This window comes from Vigna umbellata, chromosome 6 (genome assembly GCF_029865625.1).
Source record: "Vigna umbellata cultivar VRB3 chromosome 6, Vumbellata_1.0, whole genome shotgun sequence".
In the NCBI taxonomy this organism is placed as follows: Eukaryota; Viridiplantae; Streptophyta; class Magnoliopsida; order Fabales; family Fabaceae; genus Vigna; species Vigna umbellata.
Window position 1 is genome coordinate 28,980,047 of NC_142170.1, and position 8,388 is coordinate 28,988,434.

At 33.4% G+C, this 8,388-nt stretch overlaps 1 pseudogene; it reads right to left on the reverse strand.

Annotated features, from left to right (window-relative positions):
• Positions 1-654: 654 nt before the first annotated feature.
• LOC148197164 (protein JINGUBANG pseudogene) lies at positions 655-2,277 on the reverse strand (annotated as a pseudogene).
• Positions 2,278-8,388: the final 6,111 nt, after the last annotated feature.

Consider the following 8,388-nt stretch of genomic DNA (forward strand, 5'->3'; position numbering starts at 1 on the left):
TAATAATGATTTAATAACAAGTCAACTTGTTAGGATAAATTTCAACTCATAACTTTAATATCATAAATTTTAAGTCTAACTCAATTTGATAAAATTAACTTATAAAATGAAATATGTATCCACGTGGAACTTATAAATTATAAATTGGTTTTATGATATTAAGATAGAATTAAAAATCTATTTCTCGAAAAGGTTACATCACCAAAGATGTCCAACCACCTGTGCTCTTCAAACATGTACAGTGATGAAATGGAACCTGCAAGCACAAACAAAGATTCAATGCGCTGCAGAGTTGTTTTCTCCATTACAGTTTTATTGATAAACATTGTTAGCAATTAATTACGTTGTGTATCAGTTGCAGGAAGTGTTATAATATGTCAGTGAGAGTATTATGATGTGATGATGAATATGTGGAGGAGAAAAGATTATCTCAGCCGCTCTAGAAAACAATTCTCAGTAGATATTTTTACTTCATTTGTCCTATTGCAAGTGGGGTGAATGGTTGCATCGGTGAAGCAAAGTCATGCGCATGCAGGAGCTGGAAATATCGTACCCATGTTACATGGTAGGTCGTCGTGTCGATGATATTCCCAGTAATTCCTGTTGAAAACTAAATATCATTAACTTTCCCCACTAAGATGAATTTCCAATATATATTGAAAAACTTCGTTCACTTGGCTAATTAACTTTTGCAATACTTGATACAAGGCTTGTACAAACTGGAGTGTAAAAAAATCCAATTAACGACATGCGTATTTACAAGTTTCTACATGACTCAGCTAATTAACCAAAACAATGTTTATGTGGTAAAGGGACCAGGAGTGGCCCAGGTTTGAAACGAGCTCAACTCCGGCGCCTGTTCGGACACGCGCCACACCTTCACCGACTTGTCCAAGCTACCCGTGTACACAATCCACCGCTGATCATCTTTCCTGTTGCGAGGCTTCTCCGGTTGCGCCTGATCCTCCTCCACGGCGATACATTTAACAGGACCCACGTGACCCGTCAGAACCGAATGGCAAGTGTGGAACCCACTCTCGTCGCGCTTCCACACGCACACTTTCTTATCCGCAGACCCACTAAAGAGAAGGTTCCCCGCCACGGCCAGGCAGAGCACGGCTAGCTTGTGACCCCTCAAAACGCCGCCGTGCGTGAACCCACGCTTCTCCTCATTCTCCCAGAAGTTCACCATACCATCGGAGGAACCGCAATAAAGCACCGTGCCCTCGCGGTTCACCGCCAGCGCCGTAACCGCGTTCTCCTGCTTCAGCAAAACCCTGCCCAACAGATGCTTCGGCTTCTTCCCCTTCTCGTCGCTCACCCTCCTCCACATCTTCACCGTCCCATCCGCGGACCCCGTCAACACGCACCCTCCGGGCATCGCCACCACCGCGTTCACCGCATCGTCGTGCGCGTTGATCGACTCCAGGCACTTGAAATCCGCCACGCGCCACACCTTGACCGTCTTGTCCCACGACCCGGAGTACAGCAACCCTTCGTCCTTGTCCAGACTGAGACTCGAAACGGCGTCGAAGTGCTTCACCTTCACCGCGTTCCGGTTCCGGCGAACCTCCACGTAATTCTTGGGGTTCATGGAACACTTCATGTAATCTTTGAACGTTGGCAAGCTCCCGATGCGTTTATGCTTGCTTGGATTCTTGGAGGAAACCTTCCACACTCTGATCTTACCGTCTTGGTGGCCGGTGAAGATTTTTCCGGCGGAGATTATTATGGTTTTAACCAATCCACTGCTTGATTTGAAGCCGGTGTAGTCCTTGAGATGCTTCCAAACTCTTATATTCTTGCTGTCGGAGCCGGTGTATAACAAGTCTCCGGAAACGGCCAAGGAATATATGTGACCCTCTTCGCGAACGAGGGATCCGATGAGGCTGTTGCCGGGGAGGTGGTCTTGGTGGTGGTGGAAGGGGTTTATCGCGGGTGAGGCGGGTAAAACCCATGGAGACTTGTTGAGAGGAGATGAAGAATGGTTTGGGTAGTTCAATGGGGACATGGAGTAGGGAGAGACATCATTGCTGCTATCGGTGTAGTTCATGTGGCTGGCGTTGTTGCGGTGGTTATATTGGAAGTTATCGGCATCGATGTTGTTGGGTTCGGAGTGCAACAAGGCTCCAAATTTGGGTCTGTGTAAGGCCTTGTGTGTGTTTGGCTCCACCAACATGGAGCCGCCTTGTGCGTTAGTCATTGGATAAGGAGAAACTAAGGAGAAATCTTAAAATGCTGAGGTTGTGTTTGTGTGAAGGAATTGAAAGTTGAGGCAGAGGTTTGTTAGGGGGATATATATAGCGAGAGGTGGAGGGAGATTGGGGTGATGGGTGGCCGACACGTGTGACGGAAAGCCAAAACGGGAGGATTTATGTGTGGGAGAAAATTAGTACGAGTTTTGGTGGGTAAGGAGTGTTGGTTTTGCATACGAATGAGAAGGCGATCTGTGAATTGTGTGTGATTGTTATGTTTGACTTTTGAATATCCATACCGGGAAGAGAAGGGAAGGGATCGTCTAATGTTGACCCTTTTGGCTTGTCAAAAAGGAGCTTTTTAGCTTACGTCACCATGACGTTTAGGCATCTTTTCCTTTCCACATGCCGTGTCCCTTCTGCTGGACACTTTCAATATTATTTCCTTATTACCATAACACATTCATGGCGTCTGTCAGTTACATAGCACAATATATTAGAAGGTTGAATTCAACACGTTCAGTTGGTGAATTTAACTTCCTTGTTCCCACTGTCACAACTGCAAACACGCCCCAACCGCCCATCACCCAACATTCTTAATTACCCAAAACCATGCATACACCAAAATAATTTGTTCAACCATATGTACGCCATTTAGGGTAACATTTAGATTGTAATCCAAAACTACCCAAAATGTTCGCAGATGTTTAACTGTTCAGAGCCAAATGTCTGCGCTGCGCCTTTCTCAAACACTGTATATCTGTCTCCGTCTCTCGTATTACCATCAAACTTCAAACCCAACATCTATAATACGTGAACCAAAACCAAAAGTCTACGACCACTGATTTTCCTGAGTTTAACCAAAAGTCTACCCTGATCGATCTAATACGTGACCCAACATCTTCCTCGTTTGTCTTTCCCAAATGTGAACCAGAATCTATTCTGAATTCCCAGTAATGGATTATTGCTATATAAGTAAAGTAGGTCGCGTCTATTTCATTGCTACCCAACATTTTAGGCCATTTTTAAATTAATCTAAGTCTACGACTTTTTCCATCTCCAATTATGTTTCACTTATTTTAAAATACTTTTCATTTTGAAAATATTATATTTTCTTTTCTTATAATACCTATATTTTTTTGTAATAAAATTACTCCTGTCAAAAATGTATTTTATTATTTAACTTGCATATGTAATATATAATTTTTTAAATATTTATTATCCTACAAATGAATAGCCTATAAAGAAATTATTACATCAAGGAATCTTGTTATAGACTAATTCTACATTTTTCCGAGGACGATTTAAATTTAGCTCATAAGCATGACGAATAACGTATGCTTACGTCTGTGTCTACATATCAGGTGCGAAAACTGTATTATTTTATTATTATTATTATTAAATTTTAAAATAATTTATTTTATTATCTGCATATTTTAGATACAAAAGTTATGATGAATTTAATGTTAGCATGTGTATGTTTCAAATATGTTTATATTTTTTATCAAAACTTTAAAATGAGTAAACATTTGAATTCTATAAGAGTGTGAACGGTTTTATAATATAAATCTGTTAACTCATTTGGATATTTTTCCCTCATCCTTTATACAAGCGTGATAATAAAAAATGTCAAAATTTATGAATCTCTGTTTGAATAAATTCTGTTGTTATATCATATTAAATATTTTTAAGTTAACTTTCTGGATAATATATAGAGTCGTAACTTGCTTATACATTAAATGGCAATTCTTCTTTATGAAAAATTGCAACTGCAAATATTATTAGATTAAATTTGAGTAATAGTAAAAAGAAATGTATTCTTTTTTAAGTGATTGTGATTATTAATTAATAAAATGTTAACAACTAACATGCATATATAATAAATCATATGATTTATATTTATAGTTCTTATATTTATCATAATAAAAAAAATGCTTCGCTTCCATAATTTTATACTATATATTATAACATACGCAAAACTTCTATAGTTTGTGGTATAGAACAATACGAAATATGTAATATGATTTAAAAAGATTGATTATACCTTTTATTTACAGGAAACCTATGGAGAAAAGAAAAGAAAAGAAAAAGTAAAATTTAATTTTCTTAAGAAAAAAAACCAGGAGGTTTTTTGAGGGACTTATAAGAAACTTATACCCCATATGAGTTAACAATAAATGAAAACCTCTCCATTTCTTTCAGTTTCTTAAAAATTAAATATTCTTATAACGTAAAAACTGAAAAGATATATAAGTTTACCCTTAAAAAATTTTGGAGTTAAAAGATTGTCTATTTAGATTAAATTTAAATTAATACACAAATATTTTCATTGAAATTATTTATCTATACTCTCTTCCACTTATCCAAACAATTAGTTTTTTCTTTTCTTATTTTAATACATTCAAAATGAATGTATATATATTCTCTATTTATGTTTTTCTTTTACAAAATATTATATTTATCTTTATTTTTGTATTTTTATCTTTTCTATTTCATTTTTAATCTAGGAAAAATAAATATACTTGTTTTACTACATGGAAACGTACGAAAAATTTTGGTTCTCATCACATAATAAAACATGGAAGCTCACACTTTCTTAGTTGCAAATGATATGCAAATGTCATCTAAAAGACATCATTGAGGTTTGAACACGTAGTTAAGATAGGCGAATTTAAAAATTATGGGGAGTTCATCTATTTTTATACACGTGTGAAACAGATAATAATATAATAAAGGAGATTCTATAGATGTCATCCGAAATCTACCGAATCTAATCATAAGTCGTGTTTTGATTTGGATATTATTATTTATATAAGCCTTTAAAGTTTATATAAATCGATTTTGCATAAATTTTCTTTGTATATCATAGTTTTCTGAAAATGTAAGCAAACCTTTTTACCTACATTTTGACTTCATTGCAATGGCGTTAAGAAGTGGGAGCCAATCATTTAAATTTTATAAATTTACTCTATCCTAGTCATGCAAGTAGGTTAAGAATAAGAAGTTATTTCCAATTGTATTAATTGTTTTGTGATAAAGATTAAGTTATACAAGCCACCCTTAAAGTCATGACAAGTTTGAGTAGTAGAAAAAGAAACTAGTGTTTCAATATTTGTTATACTTCCTTTATCTAATAAGAAGTATTGAATTTTTAATAATTATAGTATAAAAGCTATGATTAGGAGTTCGAGAAGAAAAGAAAATCATATAATTCCAACGTATTAATAAAATTTAAACTTTATATTTTTTTCAAAGTTTTGATTTAATTTAGTTCCTCAATTTAGAAGGCGTGAATTTAATTTTTTAATACAATTTTTTTCGTTAAGCTTATTTAAAATTGGGTTAAAATGATTAAATTCATTCGTTTTTAAAATAAGAAACTAAATTAGTTTAAAATTTAAATAAATTAATTTTAATTTTTATTAAAAGTTAAAGACAAAAATATATTTAATCCAAAAATTTATAATAAAGATGACATTATTATTATTTAATATAAACTTCATATTTATATTTCACCAATAAGACATCGTATCATAAGGTGGATAATAGAATAGAAAGGGTTTGCACATGTGTCAGTGAAATTGATGAGTCTTGGAATGAACGTTGCGTATGTATGGTTGAGTTCATTGAATTGCACCACGCTGGATCTATTCAAGTGCGCATGGTGGTGGTGATGTTAGAGTTAAACACCCGCGTGATTCGTATTCTCATTTTATGTGACAAAAATATGTTAATTATCAATCTACATATACGTGTCAGTTCCTAAAAAACAAAACACGTACGTGTAAGCCGTGAGGCTAACCAAGTCAAAATCACAGACCTAAAAATGTTACCAGGAATTTGTCTGGGACACTTGGCGAAACCTGCAGGCTTCATGTTTGATTAAATGCAAACTTTCTTCATTGCATTGCATGTCTGCTAACTCGCTCGTGGTTGCACCAAATCATGGAATATAAAAAAGTGAAACTCTCAAATCAGAATATGTTCAAGCAAATTCTTTTTTCCTTCTGTGTCTGCTGATCATCAAACACGTTATAATAAAGCAAAAACACGATTCTCACAAACATACTTGAGTGGCAATCTAACTAAGTTTTGAAGAAAAAGATGTTGTTGTGGGACTATAATGTACTGGTTGTTTAGCAAAAACTTAACAAGCTTAATTATATTGTAATTAATTAATCTGGGACAAGTGTCCCATTGAGGTAGCTGTCCCGTTGCATCATAATTAATAATTAAGTTTCGGGAGATTTTTACACCACTTAATGCAATGAATGACTCTTTCATTTACGTTTTTTTTATTGCATAAGTATTCTATTTATGTCTACTTATTAAAAGAAAGTGAATCTCCAAATCAAAAGTAGAAAAGTGAATGGAAGAATTAAAAAGCCCTAAAAAAATGAGGTATATAGACTTGCCGTCGCTACAAAAGAAAAGAAAATATCTTCAAGTCTCTTACACTTTTCTTAAAGCCTCTTACACTTTTCCTAAAGTCTCTTACACTTTATTTAGCATAGTATACTAGAAAACTGAAAGGGTTGGAGATGAAAGTATAAAAGATGACAAATTCAATCCTTTGTCTTTGGAACAGAATTTAGTACAAAAGAATGAATACTGTGGTTTCATATAATTATTCTTTTTTTCTTAATTGGAGAAAGAATGGGAGAATTATGATATATATGGATACATATTTGATCATTTTTTTTTCTTTTTCTACTTAAACAAAACATATACTGGAAATGTTAACAAAATAAACGCTAATGAGCCTCTAAAGCGCATTTTTGATGAGTTAAAAATAAGTCAAAAAGTAGGTAAGGCTAAGAATGTTAGCAATTTATTCTGGTTAGGTAAAAAGAAATATTCCGTAGGTATTAAAATTTCTAATATTCACACACACACACACATAAAATATTAAAAATGACTTAATTATATGGTTAGCCTTATATGTTTCTAGTTTTACCCAAATGTGTTTCTTTTAACATGATTTTAATCTCTCAAATTACCGTTTTGAAATTATTAAACAAAATAATCCAAGTGTTTAAAAACTAAATATATTTTTCAAAATTTTATTACTATTTTTTTTAAATTTTAGGGACCAAAAGTCGATTCATCCGAAAATTTAAGGACCAGAACATAATTATGCTAAAAAAAAAATAAAAGCAAATATTTCTATAAAGTGAACATTTTCTTAAATTTTTAACACTTTAATAGAAGAACTAATGTAAGCAAAATTTATTTTTAATCAGTTTTAGTTTTTTTTTTCTCTACCGGATTTTGTTGTAATACTAAATACAAGATCTTTTGGAACTAATAAATGGAGGTATTTGAAAATTCTTAGATTGGTTTAATATTTTTAAAGTTGCTTTTAAAGATACATGGTATAATTTTTAAGTAATAATATTTTTCCTCATTAAGGTTTAAAATCAGTTTTAAGCATTACTCTTAACATTCTTTCAAACCGATTAACTATCTTTGGTTGTTTCACTCAAGGTTTTACGCAGTCTAAAAGAGCTAAAATATTCTTTGTGCAGTATCAGTAAGAAATTTACTTCAAAAAGAAGAAAACTTTTAGAGGCACTCATCCTGCATTCATTTATTTTTTACCAATGATATCATAATTCATCCTCGTTGTATTTTCATTTTCATTATTTTCCAGTGTGTGTAGATATGACCGATTAGCTGATGATTTGCGTAGCAAGAACGTCAAAGCCTTTGAATCATTGCAATTTTCCCTTTTTCTGTATATTTTCATGATTGAAAAATAATGTTATGCTGGCAACGTGGCGCTGGTCTGTTATAGTTTTGAATCATATAATTAGAATCATTCTTCGTCTTGTGCTGTCCCACAGATCAGCCACAACCAATTTAGACACTGTTTTAAAGCTTTTTCAGAATACATTCTAATGGCCAGCTCCATTGTAACTATGATTCCAATCTGATATTTCTATGGTTTTTGTTTTACTGTATACATAAATGGATGTTCATTTTCTAGATTTTGCTGTTTAAAACACCGACAATGACTATAGTAAGTAACTGATACAAATAAAACAAAGCAAATTTGACAGTCCAAAATATATATATTTCAATAGCATCTAATTTAAAACTTTTTACTGAAACAGTGTCCATAAAGAATCCCCACTTTTGTCCCTCTGGGTATATATTTCAAGCCGTTCTGATTCATAGGTTCATGATGACA